Source organism: Molossus molossus, unplaced genomic scaffold (genome assembly GCF_014108415.1).
Source record: "Molossus molossus isolate mMolMol1 unplaced genomic scaffold, mMolMol1.p scaffold_m16_p_1, whole genome shotgun sequence".
NCBI classification, from domain to species: Eukaryota; Metazoa; Chordata; class Mammalia; order Chiroptera; family Molossidae; genus Molossus; species Molossus molossus.
This window is the reverse complement of record NW_023425344.1, coordinates 173,592,141-173,616,204: the sequence shown is the minus strand read 5'-3', so window position 1 is coordinate 173,616,204 and position 24,064 is coordinate 173,592,141. Positions and strand designations below refer to the sequence as shown.

The 24,064-nt window shown below is 43.7% G+C and overlaps 1 protein-coding gene and 1 non-coding gene across 4 annotated transcripts in view; both read right to left on the bottom strand.

Moving 5' to 3' along the window:
- FMN1 (formin 1) overlaps positions 1 to 24,064 on the bottom strand; it is a 370,459-nt gene that overhangs the window by 197,202 nt on the left and 149,193 nt on the right. The window lies entirely within an intron of this gene.
- Positions 20,421 to 20,525, bottom strand: LOC118621713. The gene has a single exon (XR_004957762.1). It is a non-coding gene; the product is annotated as a U6 spliceosomal RNA (small nuclear RNA).

Sequence of the window (24,064 nt, the reverse complement as noted above, 5' to 3'; positions counted from 1 at the left end):
AGAAACTTTCCCTTCATCTCTCAGCTGGCCTGTAACTACACCAAAGGCCCTGGTCTCCTGCTTTCCATCCAACCAAACATCTTCTGAATCCACTGAAACTGAGCTATGCACCTCAATACCGTTTTGGTGGCTCTGTGGTGTGTTGGCTTAGTGTAGAGTACAAATCGGGCAGGTCATTCTAGCTCTCTGCACCTCAGTTTTCTCATAAGTAAAATGGGGATGATAACAGAGTTCACCACATGAAGCAGCTATGAGAAGCAAATGAACCCGGCCAGTGTGGCTCAGTGGTTGAGCGTCGACCCATGCACCAAGAGGTCACCGGTTCAATTCCTGGTCAGGGCACATGCCCAGGTTGTGGGTCCAATCCCCAGTGCAGGGCATGCAGGAGGCGACCAACAGATGTTCTCTCTCATCGATGCTTCTATCTCTCTCTCCCTCTTCTTTCCTCTCTCTCTAAAATCAATAAAGAAAAAAGAAAGGAAGTAAATGAGGTAATAATATATGTAAAAAGCAGAGAGAGGAGTTGAAACATAGCAGAGGCTGAGTAAGCTCGCTGCCATTATTATCTCCAGGCTGTGGGACGGGTCAAGGCCAGGGGCCACATCAACATGCTTCTGACTCTTAGCACACTCCGCAGCCCCACGTTCTGTCCATAGAAAGCAAAAGGCAAGATATCCAAATCCTTCTCTAACCCCTTCCAGCGGCCACCCTTTCTTTCTCCCCCTACCTCTTTCTGGTCACAGCAGAGTCTTTGGGGGAGAAAAAAGCACAGAACTCTTGCTTTATCTGTTTTCCCATCCATTCTCCTTTCAACCAATAACAACTGGCTTCTGCCCCCACTGCCTTATGGAAACCGCATGATCTGAGCGTCACATTTGGTCAGCGCGTCTCAGTCGTTTTGTCCTCTGGGCTGCACTGCTAAGCCTGGCGGTTGCCCGTGCCTTGCAGTTCTCCCTGCTTCTCTAAACTTCTGAGACACACTCTCTACCCACCCCGCCTTCCTCCCTGTGCGGGCTGGCTCCAGTCAGCTCTGGACCCTCTTCTCCACTCATCCTTCAACGCCTTCGCCAGCCACTCTCCTTGCCGGTTCCTCTCTCCCAGACTACATGGTCCCCTCGTCATCCTGTGCACTCCTGTGAAATGACACTGTCTACTATCAACTGTAACTTCCAAAAGGTGACCTTCAAACTGTAATTCCGGCTCTTCTCTGGACTCGTCTCCCTACATATTTAATCTGCCGTGTCAGACTCCACGGGTGCGAAAACGAAGCCATCGCTGCCGAATCCCAGGTCGGCGCTCCCCCGAAATCCCTCCTTGCAGTTAAGGGCACCACCGTCCCTCAGTCATCACAGCCAGAAACCGGATGCCACGCTGAGTTCCCTGCTCTCTCTCAGTCCCAACATGTGACTTCTCAGCGAGCTACATTAATATCTGATTCATCCTTTTCCTTCCACCCCCACTGCCTCAGCCTGTCGCCGGGTCCTCCTTACCTGGACAATGGCAAGAGACACCTAATTCATGTTCCTCATCCCAGTTTGGCCACACTGGTTCTAGGAGGATTTAAACAACAACAACAACAAAGCAGATCTTTATTCCTTAAAAGCCTTGCAATAATTGGCCATTACATTGAAAATCTTTTAGCACGAACACCCTGAGAGCTCTTCCGATCCGTTTTCTGCCAACTTTCTCCACTTTGGGCTTCGGCCGCTTGCCCAGAGATGTCCTGGACTCCAGCTTACATAGTGTCTTGCCTCCCCCAGGTCCATGCTCTCTCATGCATCTGAGCCTTCCCAAGCGGTGCCCTCTCTCGGTACCCCTCTGCTGCAAACACCCAGCACAGATACCAGACTGTATTCGCCGATAAGGAGAACTACCAAATAAGAAGGAAATATTGAATTCCCATGTACTCCATATCAATATGCCGAGACTGTAGTAAGAAACCCTTCTGACCATTAAAAGTTAAATGGCCCACATAAAGACATAACTTACCTTTGCCCTTCCCTGTTTCACAACCTCTTTGATCCTTCTGATTTTGTCTTGGTTGTGTTCAGAAGCTCAGCATGACACAGTAATTCAAAGTGATTAAAGTAATAAGCACCTCATTCATTCTGTATCTGCCCATAGCCTATCAATTATTGCAGATTGTGCCTGGCTCTGCTGCAAACGGAGAATCTCGAGTCCATGCACACCATGAGTGGAGCCTTTGGGAAAGCTAGTTTTTAACCCCATTTTTCACTCTACTTCCTGCTAGGTGCCACTTCGACTCTGCACATGGACACCATGTGCTGTTTCCCATCCTGTGTCCAGAGTCACAGCTAGAAAGACTGTTAATGATTTGGTGAATCAGACACAGAGAATAGAACTTTCTATTGGATAAGCATGTACTGTGAGATCATGTTTGCCTGGGATCCTGGGAATCTTTATGAAATGTCAAGTCCGGGATCTTATAGCCAAATCTGCAGCTAAGGCTGAGTCAAGGGAACACAGTGCTTTTAAACCCTGTCGACGCTTTTCAGTGTACTCTGCTTTCCTGTCGAACACGGTGTTGGTGCACGGGAGACAGAACAATGACAAATCTTCCGTTCATTTTTAGATAGATGCTTTTTATCTAAAGGACATGGAAAGCATTATGGGGTTCCCGCTCCCTGATTCTCTGCTAAAGATCTGTTTTTTTGTTTGTTTGTTTGTTTGTTTTTGCATTGGTCCCTCTATATAATTTGAAAGGAGATAGACACTGAGGTTTGACGTCTTTCCAGTCGTCCCCAGGTTTTAGCTACCAGGCTTCATCTAGGTTTCATCTACCTTCCCTCACTCTTAACTTGATACTCTTTCTTTCCTTTTTAATCACATCCTCCTCCCACCTGCAGCAGTCTATTGCTCTATACCCATCTCCCTCTAAGCAAGATTCAAATTCACCGTCTTTAAGAGAGAAATCCTGCTGTGGCCGGTTTGGCTCAGCAGCTGGAGCATCGGCCTGTGGTCCAGAGAGACCTGGGTTCGGTTCCCGCTAAGGGCACGTACCTCCGTTGCAGTTTGTCTCCGGCCTTCGTTGGGTCATGCAGGTGGCAACCACTCCATGTGTCCCTTTCACGTTGATGTCTCTCTCTCTCTCTCCCCCTCCTACTCTATCTGAACAAAATATGGAAAAATGTCCTCGGGTGAGGATTAAAAAAAAAGAGAGAGAGAGAGAAATCCCACTTAAATCATTCTGTTTCAATCATTCTTTTTCTTCATTGGCACTATTTATCTGTCTAATGTCGTGGTTGTCATTAGAAACACCTAGACAGCTTTGTAAAAGAAAACATACTGACGGGCAGGACCATCCTACACATCGTCCTTCCACTGGTCTGCGCTGGTGCCCTGGCCCCGGTGCCCTTGGCGTTCCCCACGAAACCCCAAAGGGCATCACCAATCCTGAGAATATTCTCCATAGCACGTAGGCCTAAACGCTTTCCACGGCTCTTCAAAACCCGCCCGCTGCCCACCTTTCCAGACCCTCCCTGGACTTCCCCCGAGCCGCACCATGACAGAGGCCAGCACGTGATGGGCGCCCACGCTCCATGCTTTGCGCGCGCCCTTCCCCCCGAAACACCGTCTGCATTTTCCCCAGTGAGAGCCGCGGGGGACAGTTCAGTCCGTCTCAACCGCACCTTCTGGCTTAAACTTTTCTGAATTCTTTTGGACAAAAGTTTTCCTTCGACTCTGTGGGCACAGAACTTTCTAGGTGCACATAATTTCAAGTCATTTATGCTTCTCTTCTTCGCAAATCTAAAAGCTCCGGGCAGCTGGGACCAGGCCTTATTCGTGCTTGAACTTCCAGAACAGGGCACACTGCTTGGCTAGTTAGTGATCTGAAGCGCCTATCAGATTGACTTTGAATACGAAGACTCCCTTGTGCCTTTGCATCACCCATCCAACTAGACTTGAAGCCCCACAAAATATTTAGGGAGAGACGTGTGGTCCCCTTCCTCCTTGACAGTCCGTGCACACTATGAACCAGGAGATTCTGTAATTGATATTGCCTAGAAAATTCAGATGAAACAATCTGGGCTTTTTTTTTTTTAAAAAAAGTGCAGGTATTTCTAAAAGTTGATGTTGATCCTATTTAATTTTAACAATTTCAAAATACTTCATGTAGATAATAAGTATTCTCTCTGCACTAAGCTTAAAGGCTGTTCTCATAAATGTAATAAACTATCCAGTAGAATTGAACCACGTTTATGATTCTAATCTGATTAAGAAATGGGCTCTCGGCAATTTCCCCAGCCTCCTTGGGGGCTGGTTCCCCCTTCCCCTACCAAATCCTCATTATTTTTTAATATCCTCCACATTACCACTGATCAGAGATATCATCAAAGGAACACATTGTACTGAAACCCAAACAATGAAGGGAGACTTTTGCTTGTCTGGTCCCCACAAAAATGTCTGTCAAAATGGAAAGTGCCCACTGATGAAAGATACCACCATGGTGCCAAGCACGGTGGAAACATCATCCATTAACATTCTGCTGTGACGAACATCATCTCCCAAGGGTGCTGCCAGGCACAGGAAAATTCAGGTTATCTGCTAAACAATGGGAGTAAGTCAGCCCTTTCCAGGTACTCTTCCAAATTCCACATTCTTCGGCTAGGGAAAGCAAGACGATTCCTGGGACTGCTCAGAAGTACAGTAAACTTCACTGCTTCGGAAAAGCGGTGTGAGCAGAGGGAAGGACGGGAAAATGGAGCTTGAGAGCATGAAACAGCTGGAGGGAAGGGATCCAGTCCCCACATACTTCGTAGGTAGGGCAAGAAGGTGGTGACTCTGCGGCTTCGGATGTGGTCATCCTGGCTTTTCTTTTTCTTTTTCTTTTTTTAAATCCTCACCTAAGGATATTTGTTCCATTGACTTTTCAGAGAGAGTGGAATAGAGGGAGGAAAGGGGGAGGGGAGGAGGAGTGGGGGAGAGAGACAGAGAGAGAGAAACGACGATGTGGGAGAAACACATCAACCGGTTGCGTCCTGCACATGCCCCGACCCAGACTGGGGTCAAATCCGCAACCCAGGTACGTGGCCTTGACTGAGAATTGAATCTGTGACCCTTTATTGCAATGGGCTGGTGCTCTAACCACTGAACAACACTGGCCAGGGCCATCCTGGTTTGTTTGTTTGTTTGTTTTATCCTCACCCGAGGACATTTTTCATTTATCTTCTGATAGAGTGGGAGGGAGAGAGGGGGGAAGAGAGAGAGAAACATCGATGTGAGAGAGACACATCGACTGGATGCCACCCACACGACCCTTAACAGGGCCGGAGACAAACTGCAACCAAGGTACGTGCCCCCAGTGGGAACCGAACCTGGAACTCTCTGGTCCACAGGCCAACGCTCTAACCGCTGAGCCAGACCGGCCAGGGCTGGTTGGTTTTTTTCTTAAATATTTTTTCTTTATTGCTTTTAGAGAGAGGAAGGGAGAGGGAAAGAGAGAGATAAACATTGATGAGAGAGAACATCAATTGGCCACCTCCTGCATGCCACCTACTGGGAATCGGGCCCACAACCTGGGCATGTGCCCTGACCAGGAATCGAACTGGCGACCTCTCGATGCATGGGTCGATGCTCAACCACTGAGCCACACCAGCTGGGCCATCCTGGTTTTCCTGTTCTGCTTAGAAAGGTTGCACAGGCTTCAAAAACTTTCTACTTAACTGACACTTCCTACTGTAAAAACAGAAGTATTAATGAAAAGAGTGGCATTGGGTTTGATGAAAACCTCACAAGTTAACAACAGCTGGTTTTAATGAACTGTGATCAATACATTCTTTTGTTCTTATCAGAAATAGATCACATATGTCATAACCAAGACACTGTCTCAGGGACACTGGGAAACACGGGAAACATGATACATCACTGTAACTGGAACGTGCTGGGAGGGAGAGAGAGACACAGAGCAGGAAAAGAAGCGGTAAAGAAGGGGTAATTTGACTCAGGAGTAAAACCCAATCCACACAGGGCTGGAGAGAGCAAGTCAAATTACACAGATGTAAAAGGGGTGCTCTCTCCACTAATTATCTGCCTCGCCGATGACCAGTCACCATGCGAGGGAAGTGAGGCCAACGTGGAGTGCGGGCACCTTCACCTGGTCCTTGCAACTCCGCAAAGCCTCCGTTCTGGACGAGGTGCTGACTGCTGTAAGACCATAACTTGCATGGTGAGAAAGGAACTTGAATCCCGAACAGATAGGAAAATCCATGCTCTTTCCACTTGACCATTTTGAATTGATATCAATGGAGAGTGGCTAAAACCACAATTCATAATTATTGACTAACGTCATAGACTTCCTATGGTTTGCAATGTATTCGTATGATGTTAATACATGTAATTACGGCCACAATCTGTAAGAATGCTGGTGTTGTAACTGTTTGCTGGATGAAGGCGGCGCAGAGACAGTAGGTAAATGGCCAGTGAGATAGACTCGGATTCAGACCTTCCACCCTAGTCCAGTGCACTCTGCACCTTATCACGGATCCTTGGTAGTTAGTAACCCTTCCCACTCGACGCCGATCAGGAAGTCGGGATGCCGACACAAAGGTAGAGATATTCCCTAATGAAAGATTCTCTCTTTAAAATCTATGCCCTCCACCCTTCTGGAAGCGAACTGGAGTCACCGAGTAAACAGATCTGAAGGGTTTTGGTTCCCAGTCAAGTGGGAGGGCAAAACGGCCGGAGGGTCCAAACATCTGGATTCTGCTCCGTTATGGCAGTCATTAGCTACTTGCACTCAGCCAATTTTTTTTTCCACTTCCTGTAATCCTCATTTTATTAATATCTAAAAATGAGAGGTTTAAGTACTTAATCACTAAGGTTTCTTCTAGTTATAAAATGCTATTTCTACACCCAAGACTGCATCACATCTCTTTCTATCAAAACCTCCTAGAATACAGCTCTGCTCATGAAAGGTACATCAGGACCTAAGCGCAGTACTCTCTAAGCACACGAACAGAGTCCTGGCACTCCTTTGAACGCAAAGCGCGCACAGGGCCAAACGATTCGCCGGGGGCTCTGAAAACACACCGGGAGTTCAGCATGCGGGACAGATGAAGATGTGAAATATTTTTGAAATAGGGTAGTGATTGCAAGTATTCAGGAGTATACTTAGAAAATAAACAGATAGAATTATGGACAGTCATCCAAAGAAGCCGTGGGGAAGTAAAACAAACAAACAAGCTCTTTGAAATCTGGACTGAGCTTTCTACCTGGGACACAAAACAAAACATCCCTGTAGCCAGAGAGCTTTTGTGAAAATAAAAAAAAAATTAAAAAAAAACAAAAAACAAAACAAAACATCATTATTTGTGGGAGATTCTGGTAACAATTTATTTTTTTTAAGTTATTAGTATCACTAAATATTCTGTAACTCACATAATGGCTATACCTGGGGATAGCCATGGAAATGATTTTGACTTCATTTTTCCAAAAAGGAACTCTAAACCTAATGAGCAAACCCAAGACTGCACATTTCTAGGCAATGAGCCAACATACTAATTCCTTCTCTATTAGGAGAGAGGACTTGGAATTGTATGTTGTATTATTATTATCACTACTGAAGCTACAGGTAGTACAATGCAGTGTATACGACCCATTCCAAAGTACAGGTCAGCTTAGAAGCAACAGATGGTAAATTCTGGTCCTTAAAACTGTGACAAACTGAGGCTCTTCAAGTAATTACAGCAATCACTTTAATGTTTCTTTATTGGCTCATACATTTATTTTCTTTTTATTGCTTTTTAGAGAGAGAGGAAGAAAGAGGGAGAAAGAGAAAAACATCGATGTAAAAGTAAAACACTGATTGGCTGCTTCCTGCATGCCCCCTACTGGGGATGGAGCCCACAACCCAGGGAATCGAATGGGCAACCTTTCATACACAGGACAGCACCCAACCGAGCCCCATGCATTTCTATGAAGGGATCCCACACCATGGCCAATGCCCATCTGTCCAGAAACTGTGAAATAGATCGCTCAATTATGTTTGCTTCATATACTCCCAACTTTTTTTTTTTTTAAATTGAAAAGGGGTAGGAAATTTAAAATGATATTAGGTCACTTAAAGAGCATTGTCCAATGGGAGCAAGTAAGGGGAGACCACTCGTTGAGTTCTTTCTGGTATTAAAAGTACAGATGAAACTTCCACATAAGACTCTAGGATTGCTGGTGAGAAAAACAGTTTCCACATCTCTACCAATTTCATAGCACTCTGGTAGCAAGAAGCAGCTCAGGAGAGTGATTGCGATACATTTCCTACTTAAGGGCTTCCTCTTCATAGTGGAGTTGCATAAACCCAATAGACTGTAAAGAAGTCTTCATTATAGTCAAGTGAGATGGGACTATGGTCTCTCCAGCATCGGATATTCAAACAAGCTTTAATGAGCATCTACAATACACCAGGTCTTGTGAAAAGTAAATTAAGGAGCGAAACTGTATGATTTCACTTTTGTAAAATATAAAACAAAACAAATAAACAAACAAAACATACAAATAAAAAAACACACACACAAACCAATAGACACAGACCACAGAATGGTGGTCACCAGAGGGGAGGAGGTGAGAGGGAGACTGTGAGGGTAAAGGGGGTAAAATACATGGTGACAGAAGGAGACTAGACTTCAGTGGTGAGCACACAATGGAGTATACAGTCGGCGTATTATAAAGTTGCACAGCTGAAATGTATATAATGTTATTGACTAACGTTATCCAAATAAATAAATAAAAATCGAAAGAGAAAACAGCCAGGTAGCTGGCCAGGTAGCTCAGATGGTTAGAGCATCATCCCAATGGACCAGGGTTGTGGGTTTGATCCCCTGTCAAGGCACAGGAATCCACCAATGAATGCACAGGTAGGTGGGATAACAAATCGATGTCTCTCTCTCTCTCCCTCCCTCTCAAATCTATAAATAAATATTAAAAAAAACAAACATCCATACTAAAGAGATAGTTACAAATTATTTCTAATCTTCAACACAGCTGAATGATGTGGGTTTTACATTATTATTACTATAATTATTATTATTATTTTTCATACACAACGTTTTCATTGACAACTGAAGAAAACCAGGGACCATACAGGTCAATTTGTCTGGCAAAGACATTCCAGGTCGCCGGCGTTGCTTTCTTTATCCGGTAACGAGACACTCCAGGCCCAAACACTCGTAACGAGCCTCCCTGAATAAAGTCTCATGAGTAAGCAAGGAACATTTGGCTTCCTACCTTGATATTTGCACAAATGACCAATGACGTGTGCCTAGGCCACAACCACCTTCTCATTGCCACTTCGAGCCTTCCCAGGGATTAGTCACTTGATAAATCTGCCATTGAATGGGTTTTAAATTATAGGGTAATCGACAGGGAAAACAAACAAAAGGGTTTATGTGTTTTTCATTAAGATCTGGGCTTTGGCCTAAGATGCCTCCTCTAGAGGAAGCTAGGAAGAGAAATGTCTTAAATATCCCCAAACCGCTCACCCCAGCCAAAAGGCGCACTCATTATACAAGACATAAGGTGAAATGCCAAAAAAGGGCTCACAAAATTGCGTCTAGTCTTCATTCTCTAAGTAACAGTCCCAGGGAGGAATATTTTCTACTCTAATTGGAGAGCCTGGGTCCAGGAGTGGAAAAAACACTAAAACAGCGGTCAGAGTACCTCGACTGAGTGCAGCATGAGACTCGTGTGTGACCTTGAACTTGCTTATCTTCGGCTATTTTCTTCACCCGTAAAACAAACAGGACAGAAAAAGATTAGGAGGCTTACACCCCAGGTTTCCAGGGACCCACGGAGGTGTTTCCGCAGTTCTGCAAACACTTGGTCTTAATGTTATTTTAAAAGGACGTTTAACCTTTCGTCCCCAAGTGTCTAAAGAAGTATCTATGTCATAGAGACACACTTGTTTAAATTCCCTAAGACAAAAGTTGAACGGTTCTCATAAAGGCTGGAGCATTTTCACTCCCGTGGCCCAGTGTCCCAAGCTTTCCCTCTCTGGGTCAGGGCTGGGAGGGGGTTGGTGGTAATTACCCAAAGTACTGCCACAGTTAGTGCCATTCTGACATCGCAGGGATGTGAGTTCACAGTGTTAGGCAGGATGTTACGTTGCCTTTAATACTGTGATGTCTCATTTCTTCCTCTTCTCATGGTCCACTTTTTTTTTGTTAATCCTCATGCGAGGATATTTTTTTCCACTGATTTTTTTTTTTTTTTTTTAGAGAGAATTGAAGGGAGGGAGAGTATGTAGGGAGGGGAAAAGAGAGAGAAAGAAACATCAATGTGAGAGAGACACTTCGATGGCTTGCCTCCCGCATGTGCCCCAACCGGAGCTGGGGATCAAACCTGCAACCCAGGCACATGCCCTTGACTGGGAATAGAACCCGTGATCCTTTGGTCCTCGGCCTGACTCTCTAACCACTGAGCCAAACCAGCCAGGGCTCTTATGGTCTATTTTCTATCACATTATTTATATAATAAGTCTGATTTTCTGCAAGTAGTTGGTCAATAAGTCCTTTCAAGAACCCAATGTCCTAATTTCTGTCTGTAAAGAAAAGAGACCTAACATCTATTTCCAGGCCAACTTGAAGAGTTAGTGTTTCTCCTAAGCCAGCCTCCAAAGCAAGGATCAGAGTATTGAGTAAAAGGTGCGCCTTGGATTTGCAATAGATTGATAATGTCTTCCTTAGTAAGAGACACCACTTACAAAAGCAGTCTGTTCCACAGTGCAGTTAAAATAGTTTCCTAGATACTTATGAGGTCTCCAAGATGCCAGAGATCTATCATCCCATCAGTATTATAACCTGCAACTTCTCTCTCTTCCATAAAGTGAGGATGACATTACATGTCTTGCTTCCTAGTATATATTTCATGGGAAGTGAAAGAAACTCAGCATAATGTAGTCAGAAGAAATTAAGAAGTACTCTGAAAAACACTCCTGAGTTCATATAATATTGGGTACAGCTAACAGCAAATAGTTGAGTTTAAATGCATTTTCTGTTGGAAGCTACTAGCACAACCCATGTGTCTCCTATGTGTAGGTTTGTATGTAGTTTTAGATGGTGGCCTTAGAAAAAAGGGTGAACACAAATAAATAAAAATTAACCTTTTTTCTCAATAAATTGCATTAAGTAGGATCCATATACCCTGAGAATGCACATTAAAGTAAACTAGCATTGTATCCTGAAACAAAAGCTACACTCTCTCTTACGTGCAAGACACATTGATGTTGACGTCAAGGTTCTTCTCCAGCACATTCGTTGATAGGTAGCTCTCTTGCCTTGTTACCTACCTCTACCTGAAAAGTGCTCACATCTGCCCACTCCCCACAAAAACCAGAATACTTGTCTGATTCTGCCACACTCCCAAAATAAAATCTCCCTTTATGTTCATTTATAAATGTTATTCTCAAAGATTTTCAATTACCTACTGCCTTCGTATCTTTAAATTTTATTTTTAATTACAGTTTACATTCAATATTGTTTTCTATTAGTTTCCGTTGTACGGCATCGTGGTTAGCCAATCATATACCATCTTGGCATCTGGACCATACCCTTTGTGTAATTTCTCAAATACCTGATTTAGATCGCCACCATCACACTTGCACATGTGCACATGTTCATCACCACTAACTTCCTGAGTTACCCCACCGAATGGATTTTCCCTCAGGCTCCTCTGGGACTCTGCAGCTGAATGAGAGGATGGCCTCTCTCACTTTCTCTGCCAGTACAAAACCCTGGTCCTCTTCCTACCTTGCTGACCATTCTGCCTTTTACTGTGCCACTTTCTCTTCCCCCTTCTCCCTTCTAAATGTGTCAATTTTATGAGGACGCATGCTGTTGTCGCCCTTATTTGCTAACACGTTCCTAGAACCGGGTGTACTCCTGGGCGGGGAGCAGGCGCTCAGAGAGAACGCCCTAGCCGACCTGTAGAAGTCATCAAAGTTACTGTGCCTGTAACTACTGCATTCACTGAGCACAAGGAAGAGAAGGGGGCAGGAATTCCGAGTAGGGCCCAGGTAAGACCTGTTCCCGGCATGAGTGCAAACCCTCTGACCTGGATGATGACTACTATTAACCCCAGTGAGATCCTAGCTGAGAAGGGCATAGCTGGTGGAGACCATGATCTTTCCACCAGGTCTGGTGAAATCCTTGCACGCATAGTCCAAAGATACAGGCCCACCTCCATTCAGACCTGGTACGTTTGTTTCACTTGGTGGACCTCCAGGCTGGGTTACTTTACAATGTGCACAGGGCCTAAATGAGAGATGACAAATGGATTGACCCCAAATGAGTCAAAATTCTCCACCGAAGACCTTCACAATGCCATCATTGTGAATGCACACAACCTTTTATTGCTAAGAATTTTTATAGTTCCAAATACATTTCCATTTCAAAGTCATGGAGGAACCCACGGACATATTTTATCCCACGTGCACCCGAGAGTTATGACTTATTTTCCCATCTTCTTTTGCTGGCACAGACACCAGACTGATTAGAACAGAGGTCGTATACATGCCTGGATCAACAAAAAGAACCTTCACACTGCACTCGCAATAATGTGGGTGACAGGGTTATTCTTCATAACGGTGAGGCTGTTTTCGAGTTTCTGTACATATGCAATAACGCTCATCGAACATCTCTGGTTATACATCTACCCAAGAAGCACAAGCATTTCTAGAGCTGTGTTTACTGTACTTGGAATGTTTGCAATGAGGACGCATGTGGTCTAACGGCACCCGAGTGATCAAATCCATCCATGGCACCTAAGCTCATCGTCTTGAAAACAGAGGGAAACAGGACCATGTTCATCTTGAGCACCAAGAGACTTCTGACACTTCCTGACCTGAAGGCATCAATACCCACCGTTTTAGAAACAGTTTCGGCCAAGTAGCACGCTGATTTATTTGAGCTCACCAAGATCTGAACATTTAAAAACAGATCTCATCTTTGTGTAAACATAGATTAAGAAAAATGTAAACCCCACCCCCCATCTAGGTTTATTATTTTTTTAAATAAGGATTTTAATTATGTATTTATAAATCTGGGGTGCTCAATGCGTTAAACAGTTAAGAAAATCAATGGAATCTGGCAGAACATTTGTTCTGATTACTAGATGTTTAATGATACTTGGAACATGGAGATGCATGTGAAATTCTACTCAAGTATGATGCATACAGAAGAACTTGGAAAGGACCAGACCCCATTTTGACTTTAATTCTTTTCTCCTGGAACACAGACAAACCACATTCCTGTTTTCCTCCCTCTCTCCCCCTCCCCTTAGGTTAAACCAGTATATTACTTTTGATGGATAGTCATCACCGTAATTTGTGCTTTTTGAAAGGATAATTATGATAAGAATTACATTTTTAAAATTTTTTCCAGTAATTGAGAGATACGGTTTTAAATCCGTCTTCTTACTTCCTCCCTGACCAAACGTGGAACATGATTCATGAAATATTTTCAAAATAAATGTTTAACTATTCTGTGCAAAGTTTAAAAATGTCACTTCAAATTTAGCTTGACAGAGGGTTATGGCTGGCTGTAATTTGTTTTCTCTCCAGCCATATTTCCATTTTAAATATCACGGCTGTGCATATTAATAATGTGGGAAGACACGGGGCGCTATTACCAGGAAACTCATAGATAATTTCTTCAGAAGGCGTTCAGAAGTTACTCACTAAATACAAGGTTAATGACACGCAGGGCCAGCTATAAAACGTCTAGATCACCACATAACGGCAGCGTTCTCACCGTCGACACGCTGCCTTCTCGTGGCCTGTGTCTGTCAGCTTCCAGGGCTGTCTCTCCAGCCTCATGCCACGCACCCTTCGTGAAAAAACAAACGGACTCAAGTACCCACGCCAGTCGCCTATGCTAAGTACTTACAAACTACTCACACTCTAAATATTTAGATGACTGGGAATCTCGATGTTGGGCCATCACCTTCCCCTCATGCACGGGGCAGAAGGCTTTCTGACTGCATGTCCTTGAATACAGTATTAACACACATATGAAACAGATTAGAATGGTGGAGGTGTCTGAGAGAAAGGAATTTTGATTTCTATAAAGATTGGCATGAAGATCATTTTTCTTGGTCCAGATTTACTTTGTTAAACATACCCCAGTCTCAACTGTAGTTGCCAAATATAAAAGCAAATGCCTATTTTCTTCCAAGTCACTTTCTTCTTTATATTTTTTTCTTTCATGTGTTTTCAGATTTTCCTATCAACATAGCACAGGTAAGAATAAAAGTATAGGATTAAGTCCAAACATGATGTACCTGTGAGGAAAACACAGAACACTGCAGTACTAAACATTGGGGTTCATAAAGAAGGAAACATTTGTCTTTCTGTGTTTGGTTTTAGAGCTGATTTGGGGGTCGGAGGGGAGTTGCTGTGAAAAATCCCCCAGCAACCTTCTCAGTGATGGTCCTTTGTGAAGGATGGTAGTTGGTTGCAGGTTTGGGGTGGAGAATGTAAAATCGCTCCAAGAGGTATTTCTGACAGCTGGCAGCCTCTTTGTCTCTCCAATTAAAAAAATATATATTATTATATTTTTAATATAATATAATATATATATTTTATATAATATAATATAATATATATATAAAATTAGTTTGCTAATGAGCAAGGAGTGAGTGATGCTGTGGGAACCCAACGGTGGAGTGAGTCCGGGTAGAACAGAGTCAGTCTGGACACAGATCCATATCTCACAAATCCAGAAAATCTTGTCTGAGACTTATAATCTCTCAAACTCCTATTTATAAACTCTGGAAGCAATTTTTAATCTTGCAGAGATAAAAGAGCGAGGAAAGAAGAAAAGAAAAAAGGATTAAACAACCGTCTGATCTCAAAAAGCAACAAAGTTGAAAATGAATTAAATATTTGGAAGGGGTGGCCCTGTTTTCCTCCAATTGATCTGTACATTCCTCAGAGAGCCATGTTTAATTTTGTCCGTGTGGCTGAAGACTGTGGTTTTAAACATGTCATTTCAAACCTCAGAGAGCACAGGCTCCGTGCCGCCTGCCATTGGGGGCTGCGTGACAGTGTCTCTGCCCATCACTTGATTGCTGGTAACACTTTCCCCACTGTTGGCCGAGCAACCTCCACATGGCTTACGTGATGAAACGCTGTAACAAACCTGGGACAAACCTGACTTCCAGCCAAGGTACTTCCATCAGCTGCCTACACATGCTGGGCTCTGTGACTGCTGGTGGGGGGTAACCAGAGGTGGGACTCAAGGGGTGATCAAATCCCTGGACTACAAAGACCCCTGTCCTGTTTTGCTTCCCTCGGAGACACTGAGGAAGAAAAGTCTAACTATTAAGCTGGAGTCTAACATGGGCTCTTTGAGCTTTCAATTCCCCACCTCCAGAATGAAAGGGTTAACACATCACCACAAATTCAAACGAGTCCATGTTGCTTTAAATTAACCGGATACAAATGATCCCTCACCGCAAGCTGTCTGAACAGGCAACACGGGAGAAATGTGCATCGACGGCAATGAGAAACAGTAAACACCATCCTCCCCGAAGAAAAATATAAACTGTGAAGAGAGATGTCTTTTAAAAACCTTCTGGGAACCTATTTTTCTTAGTCTAGTTCTCCTGTGTCTGTGGAATGGAAGAATCCTGCCTGTAAAATCGCTTTGGTTTAAACCCAGTTTCCAGTACAGAAGGAGCAAAAGGGAAACCAACAGGGGTTGATTTATGCATTAATGCGTGCATGACTGTCACGGCAGGCGCGACCATTTCTTGCTCTTTATTGAAGGGTTATGTCCCTCTTGTGCTGGGCACCGGGGATGGAAGGAATGGGCGACACGTCTGCTTTCATCACTGTGAGTCTACTACATGCCTGAGTTGGGTATAAAGAGCCTGAGATTTCAAAGATGGAGACCCGGGCAAGCAGAGATGGCTTCGTGTACGACAAGGCACCCCTGCCAGGCAACAGAGGATTAGCATAAGGTAGACTGGCACACTGTGAGCAATCCAAGTGGGAGACAGAGGCAAATAGTGGGAGAGAAAACTAAAGTTATACATCTGACTCGGATTTTACAAGGTCTTAAATCCCATGCTAAAGCCTTTGAACTTCACTTGATAGGCAGCAGTGAACCACCAAAGGTGTTTAAGAGGGAGGAACGGCAATCTCTAAACAATTTATAACATGGCTGGAATACAGGCAGCTAGGATGAAGGCCTACGTTGGGGTTGAAAGCAGCAGGCAGCAAAGAACAAGTGTATATAGGGGCCATGGGGCTAACATGAGCCTAATTTTGCCATCGACAGGATGCAGAAGGTGAGGGGTCAGGAGCTGCCAAAAATGCATCTGCGATTTTGGGCCAGGACTTCTACTTGTAGGAGAAAAGCAGAACATGAAACATAGGGCCGCTCAGAAAAGAGACAGTTTATATTGTGTTTATATTGGGTGGCAGGCAAGTCAGGAGGAGACAAGCAGACAAGTCCTATGCTGGTTTTGGAAATTTAACATTTGTGCTACTGAAAACATTTCCCAGTGTAGGTTTTCCTACAAAACACAAAAACAACAACAACAAAAAACTAGAACTTTCCTGGAGCTGAAACTCAAGAAAACTTGAATCCAAATAATTAGGTCTAAGAAGCCTTTACACAGTAGTAAATGAAATCTCTGAGAGACCATGTGCAGAAAGAGGTAACTAAAGACCACCCTTTGGAGGGTCACCGATGGGGATGCTGCAGAGTCAGAACTGAGTGACAGCAACAAAGATGTAGAGACACTCAGAGGAGGAGGCAAGGAGAATGCAGAGTCTCCGATGTCCAAGGAGACTTGAACACTGACACTCCAGATTCAGTGAGGACCGGCAGGGAGCCAAAGCACGCGATACTCACTGCATCTGTGGTCTCCGCTCTCTCAGTACAGGAGCAACAGATGGCAAGTGGTGTGAGAATCATCTACATGCAACTAATGTTTGAGAATGTACCAGCGAGAGGAGAGACAGAAGCTCGAAGAAGCGGTGTGGTCAAGCAAAGGGATCTTAAGGTACACGACGGCCTCATTTATCATTAAAAATGGGGGAACACACCTGCCAAAGGAGAACAAGGGACGAGAAAACATGCAGAAGAGGTGGCAGGGGGCATCTAAGAGCTCCAGTGGAGAAATATTAGCTCTTTGAGTTCCTTTTTCTATTTAGGGGATCTAGTTAGAAAACGGAGACAAAGAAATAAAGGTGCCCGAAGTCTATAGACTAAGGCACTCATTTAAACTTTTTTTTTCTTTTTATCTTAAAAGAAATGCTCCAGAGCTAATGCAGCCTCCGGGATCCCTGATCTCACCTTCCTCATACACTCAAGAACATGTTCTATCACTCTGTTCCAGTGTGGTCAGCTCTCCCCTCCACCTACTCAGGTCTCCTGTGGACCATGCCGGGCTGGCTCAGGCTGGTTCCACGCCTGCCCTACGCCTAGTGCACATCTGTTCTTACCGCTGGGTAGTAACTTCGCCAATGTTACCTTACATCATCTGGACAACCCACGCTGTGGTGGAAGTAGGATCCCTATCTGGTGGACTGCCCCAAACGGCCATCACACGAAGGGTCATGGGTCTGATGCTGAAGCCTCGTGTTCCCTTCTCAGGAGCAGGGCTCTCGCTAGACACTTGTCAAGAGGCCGCAGTAGGCTCTGTTTCTGTCTAAACATTACCAAGTGCTGGCTTGCTGTCAGAGACCAAACGTTAAATGGCTGAAATAGCTTGATAGATTGCGTGAAAATTTTATGGTCCTTCCGTCAGACACCATAATTCATTATCACATAATACACAGTCAGAAGAACCAAAAGAAACCATCCCGCAAGGGCAAACGACGCGGAGGCAGTGGCCCTTTGACACTCCGAGGCCACAGGCATTATATGGATCCAATAAGAAGGCCGCCTCTGCGAGCGAGAGAAACCACCTCTTGATCTTGCAAAATGTTTTTGGACACCTAAAGGCTCTTTTATTGCTGTGGCTGATTAAAATGAAAAGCTTAAACGACTGAAATGTTCTTTTTGATGAGTTTTTGCCATGAACTATGGACCTTGTAGTCCAGTGGGATTCGAGCCCTTTGATCCTGGGCACTCCCATAAATTCAGAGTCATAAAACAACATTGGATTTGATTTTACTAGTGTGGCTGATGTGCCAGGCTCGCCGTGCGATCTGGTTTCCTCCCTCCTCGTGGCTGGGCCTGGCCACCATTGTTTTATAGCGAGAGGAAAGGCGTTTCCATTTGTTTCTGGCTTGGAGACGGAGCCCTACTCTGCAGCGCTGGGATTTCACACAGAAATCACGATACTCGAGTGTAGTCATCAACATGAGAGTCAGTGTTATTTTAGGTGCTGTAAATGAAACGTCCAAAAGAAAAACGCTTTATGCATAAAAGTAAGAGGGGTTCACTACCGCAGGGGGTGAGATCAAGTGGTTGGGAACTAGTCTGAAGTAGGAAAAATATCAGGGGTAGCGTTCACATGTATAGTAAGGCTGATTGCGAATGCATTTTAAATGGTAAGACCCTCCCCCCAGCTTATTTAATAATATCTTAGTTTTCAGATTTCATTTACCTAAAAAATAAACAAATGAAACTGGTATCTGTGAGAGAAGGAAATATTCAATGAAATATTTGTTTAGGAAAAACACGTGAAATAAATGTAACTTGGATATTTAATTCACTTCCTTTCCTAATCTTTTCATCATTTTCCTGTGTCTGTATCGGCACAACAGGAGTCCCCAAACATCTAACTCTAGAAGTGAAAGGTTACCTACGAAAGGTCTATGAAGGAACACAAGTGAAAATAACCAAACTGACCAGTAGTGGGTCACCATTATTTATATTTTATGGAGTAAAAAATCAGTTTGGGCTCATTGAACAAGACCAATGATATATTCAGCCTGGTCAGGGACAGGGAATGCTCATTTAAATTAGATAAATGATTTTTAGCCATTTTATTTTTCATGGATTATCAGAACACTGGAAAACTGCTCACCGAGATTATTTTGTGAGTGACAGGACACAAGAGTCACGAGCAGTCTCAACAATTCTAATTTGAAGAGAGTTACCATAAATATTCCAGTGTCACCGTCACACGGGCAATGCCTCAGGACATTTTCAGCTGTGGTCTCTCAATGCTTGCTTGAGGCCCCGTGAACACTTCAGAGACGGTCCATCCAGAGAAATAAATTCCAGCACACGCTCACCTCTGTGCCTTTTGGTGTGGCTATATTAGATTAAGCCATATGAAATTTGCTATTTTATAAGTTAAAAGAGGCCAAATATCAGCAAGTATAAACTGATATAAACTTATAAACGCAGTAAAAATTTGAAAAACCCATTCATCTATTTTTTGATTGACACTTTAAATTATGTTATTATATCTATGTATTTGCAGCAGATACCAGTCATGGGGTAGGGGAATCTTTTGAAAATGCAAATGTATTCATGTCGCACAGTCCTATGCTCAGAATGAGCAGGTTCTCCTTGTCCGGAGGATGAAATTGGGAAACCTTAAAAAGACCAACAAACCCTTCCAGAACCCAGCCTCTCACCCTCCTGCACTTCATTGTCTTTCAAACCGCAGTCCATGAACCATTAGAGGGAAAGCAAATCAATTTACGTTTTATCACCAGCATTTTGATAAAAAGAGAGTTGAACATACCAGAAGAGACCAGATTAAACAAATTCTGTTTAACAAAATTATTCTCTCTCATATAGCCACACACACACACGTTATCTGGGACTCAATATAAAGTGCATTTTAAAATTCTGGGATGCCATCTAACACATTTGAAATATACTTCTCCAGAGCTGCAGCTCCAACCTTTCTCCTGTTTGTCTCCCAGGGATGCAGTCACACAGCCTCTCTGCAGTCCTTCGAGCCAGCCGAGCAAGCTCCTCTTCACCCTTCAGACCTCAGCTGAAATGTCACTTCCTAAAAAGACCCTTCCCTGCTCTTCCAGATCTAAATTATACCCTCCCAGAGCGTCTCGTACTCTACATTTCTCCACAACACTCACCTAATTATATTTACTGAGTGAATATTTTTTCAATATCTGTCTCTCTGACTGGACTACAAGGCTCAGAAAGAAAGGACCATGTCTGTCCTGCTCCCTCCAGCATCTGGTATAGTGCCTGGCACCCAGTACTTACTATATAGTGAATCAGTAAATGATAGAGAGACCTCTAATTTCATTTTGGTGAGTTCATTCTTAGATGAAACACAGATGATCAGTGTCACAAGGCACTGTTTTCAGGTGGCTCTTCGTCTTTTTATCCTATGACTGTAACAGTAGCCATAAACCCGTCACGCATTGCTTCTGTACGTACATTAGGCATCATGCCTGTGCGTGCAGACCTATGTCTACATATCCGTGAGTGCTGCTCTGTGAAATAAGCTGAGAGCAGTTTTATTTTTTAAATATGGAACGCTTCATGAATTTGCACGTCATCCTTGCACAGGGGCCATGCTGATCTTCTTTATTGCTCCGACTTTAGTATATGCGCTGCCCAAGAGAGCACGCAATTTTGTTTTTCATGTGTTCGGAGCAAAGCTCTGACTGCAATGCTGTTTTAATCATAAAAAGGAAATCTGCTGGAGTTTTATTAAGAGAAAAGGGGTCAAGCTGACCTCCAGTGGTGAGATTGGGGAATGGCTTCTAAAATAATTGCAAAATACCCAGATTACCTACCTATCGCACAAACCCACATATATATGCAATATAGCTTTTGCATTAATACGTTAAGTTATGTGTGTTATATATGAGACAGATAGGGGTCATATCATACAGAGTATTAAAACAAAATAAGCATAACTGTATTACAGAAAAAGAAATTGTCACTCATTTATGGCAATCACAAAATCTGAGACTTGACCCGTCTTAGTTGTGGTATAAGATCTGAACTTCATAAAACACATTAAAAGTAGATAATTTCATATACATATACATATACATATACATATACATATATATATATTTATATTTTACTTTGAGTTTTCATAAGAGTTTGCTTAAGCCAAACTTGCCACATATGCCAGGGAACAAGATCTCAAATGCTCTCAAAAGTCAATCATTTCTAGACGCTAGTAGTCACATGAGCATATGGTCTGATATTAGCTAATATTAAAAACTTAGTTTAAGCTGCCTTAGTTTAAGTTGTTATTTAGCTATTGCTTCTTGGCCTTTTGCCTAAGATCATGTGTAAGTTGTTATTTGGACTTTATGGTACAAATTCTATTTTCCTAACAAATCGGTAAGTCCTCTGAGTTCAGAATCCAGGGTACGTGCTAAGCACAGTGTCTGGAATATAGTGACAGGCAATAAGTGTTAGCTGCTATTGCTCTCATTGTTACTAAATGATGTTTTATTCCCCAGCACATCTCTTCTATTTGATAGTTGCTCAATTAGTATTTGATTACATAAAAGATACACAATATAAAGCAGAGTTAAGTATATACAATTATGCCTTAGGAAGTTAATCTTTAGAACAAAACCAATTTTGAAATATAACATCTTACTTAGCCCCCCACCCCACTCTCGAATCGATGTTATACCTATTCAGGTGTTTTTACACATTTAGATGTTTCCTTCATAAAACCACGGCGGCAGTAATATTTCCATTAACAGGCAGTAATGGAAATGAGACCATCACACTGTTATAACAAAAATATTAAAGGCCATGCTCTTTGGAACATTAAGTGTAACTCATCACAGAATGCCTTTCTTTCATACAGGTCCATGGTTTATATTGCAAGAACCTTACCACCATAAACTACTCAACAGCCACTGACTTAAACTAAACTACTTCTCCTCAGAACAAATACAACAGTCACCACTCATTGGTCATCTACCACAGGCCAGTGAACCTCCAGCCCCACACGTCACTATCACAACACCTACAGTCAGTGTCCACCAATTACATCACCACAGCCGCTTTCCAGATGAAACGGAAGCTCGGAACAGTTTAAATCGTTTTTCAAGGCCACACAGCCAGTGGATAGAGGAGACGGAATTCAGACCCAAGGAAGATTTCACGTCTGTGTTTCCACTCGCTGACCTGCCTAGAGTTATGCTGCATTTCTTTCAATGAGTGGCCAGATGATTTCAATATATAGGTCCATTTTTCAACATATCCTTCTCCTAAAGCCCATCACTTTTAAGGACTGATATTCTACCCCAGGACAGATGGCAGACAAGGGTCAGTGTAGAAACAAGGTCATGCCATGAATACTCTTAGGCAAGGACCTTCAAGGTACAGGAGCTTCCAGAGGAGGTCAGTGCAGAGGGCGAGAGCGCCGCCTCCTAGGGTTGGTGTGACACCTCACTCAGTCCTCGTACATAGAGATTGTCCCATAGGAAATGATCAATAAATACCAGTTATTATTGTTGTTATTCCTCCAAGAGACACAGAGCAAGCTAGAACGAGTTGCAGTGAAATGGTCAAAGCATACACATGTGTACATGTGCACACACAAAGACACACTAAATGCACACCGTGGATTCCAAAGCCCATGAGGTTGGGCTTAGAAAAGGCAACAGGGGCCCTGGCTGGTTTGGCTCATTGGTTAGAGCGTCGGCCTGTGGTCCAGAGAGACCTGGGTTCAGCTCCTGCTAAGGGCACGTACCTCGGTTGCAGTTTGTCCCTGGTCCTGGTTGGGTCGTGCAGGAGGCAGCCACTTGATGTGTCCCTTTCATATCGATGTTTCTCTCTCTCTCCCTTCCTCCCTCTCCTTCTCCCTCCCACTCTATCTGAACAAAAAATGGAAAAATGTCCACGGGTGAAGATTAAAAAAAAAAAAGAAAAGAAAAAAAGACAAAAAAATATCCTTGGGTGAAGATTAAAAAAAAAAAGAAGAGGCACCGGGGGCCGTGGGTCGTGCGTGCACATCCCGCACGCAGGTGACACAGGGAACAACCTCATCACCCCAGGTGCTTCAGGAACCAGCAATGCTGGGAGCCTGTGGGAGGAGATAAGGTGTAAGAACAGCCGAGGAACCCCCATGTTTCAACTGAGGAAAGCAATACAGTGAGGAGCTGGCAAGCAGCGCCGGCATTTTGCCCCTGTGGCTTTCTGGCTTACTTCACGGTCTCAGAAAGGGATTTCTCCGAGACTCAGGTTTCCAGCTCCGGAGTGAACACAGACAAGCATCAAAATTCTGGTGACCAACACGGGAGGCTCTTCCCCTAACTGGGCTCAGGACCAGCTGTAAGAGATGAAGTGACAAGAGCGCTCTTCCACCTGCTCTTTCTTCTGTCCTGGGGGAGGAAGGGAGGAAGAGCTTGTCATCCCTGAGACCCGGGACAGAAAAGGACCCTCTTGCTGTTTGCTCTGTCCCAAAGCCACACGAATGCGCCTGGCAGTGCTGGTCCTTCTGCTCCATCGATAACTATGTTTATTGGCATCTTCAATCGAGTCAGAAAGCAAAGGGCACTCTGCATTTAAACTCTAAAAATCAAGATTTTTCTTCCTACTCCTTCCTAAAAGTGTCCTGAGACACAGGCCGTACCTAACTTTTCGCACTAAGAGCTCATTTTTCACTCACCCTTCCAACACTATCCCATCTATCCCATCAGCAGCCCTTGCAAGGAATAACAGTAGAAAGAAAGGAAAAAAGGAAAGGAAAATAACTGAAAAAGTCCACAAAGATCTAAAACAGTGGTTCTCAACCTTCCTAATGCCGCGACCCTTTAATACAGTTTCTCGTGTTGTGGTGACCCCCAACCATAAAATTATTTTCGTTGCTACTTCATAACTGTAATTTTGCTACTGTTATGTCTTAGGTGACCCCTGTGAAAGGGTCGTTGGACCCCCAAAGGGGTCGTGACCCACAGGTTGAAAACTGCTGGTCTAAAAACTCAGGAGACTCTTGCTTGGTACTCATGACACCATGAAAAAAGCAGATGGACATTTTTTAAAAAAAAATATTTTTCTCTTTATTGATTTTAGGGAGAGAGGATGGGAGAGGGAGAGAGAAAGAGCGAGAGCAACATCGATGAGAGAAAACATCGATTAGCTGCTTCCTGCATGCCCCCCATTGGGGATTGGGCCCAAAACCTGGG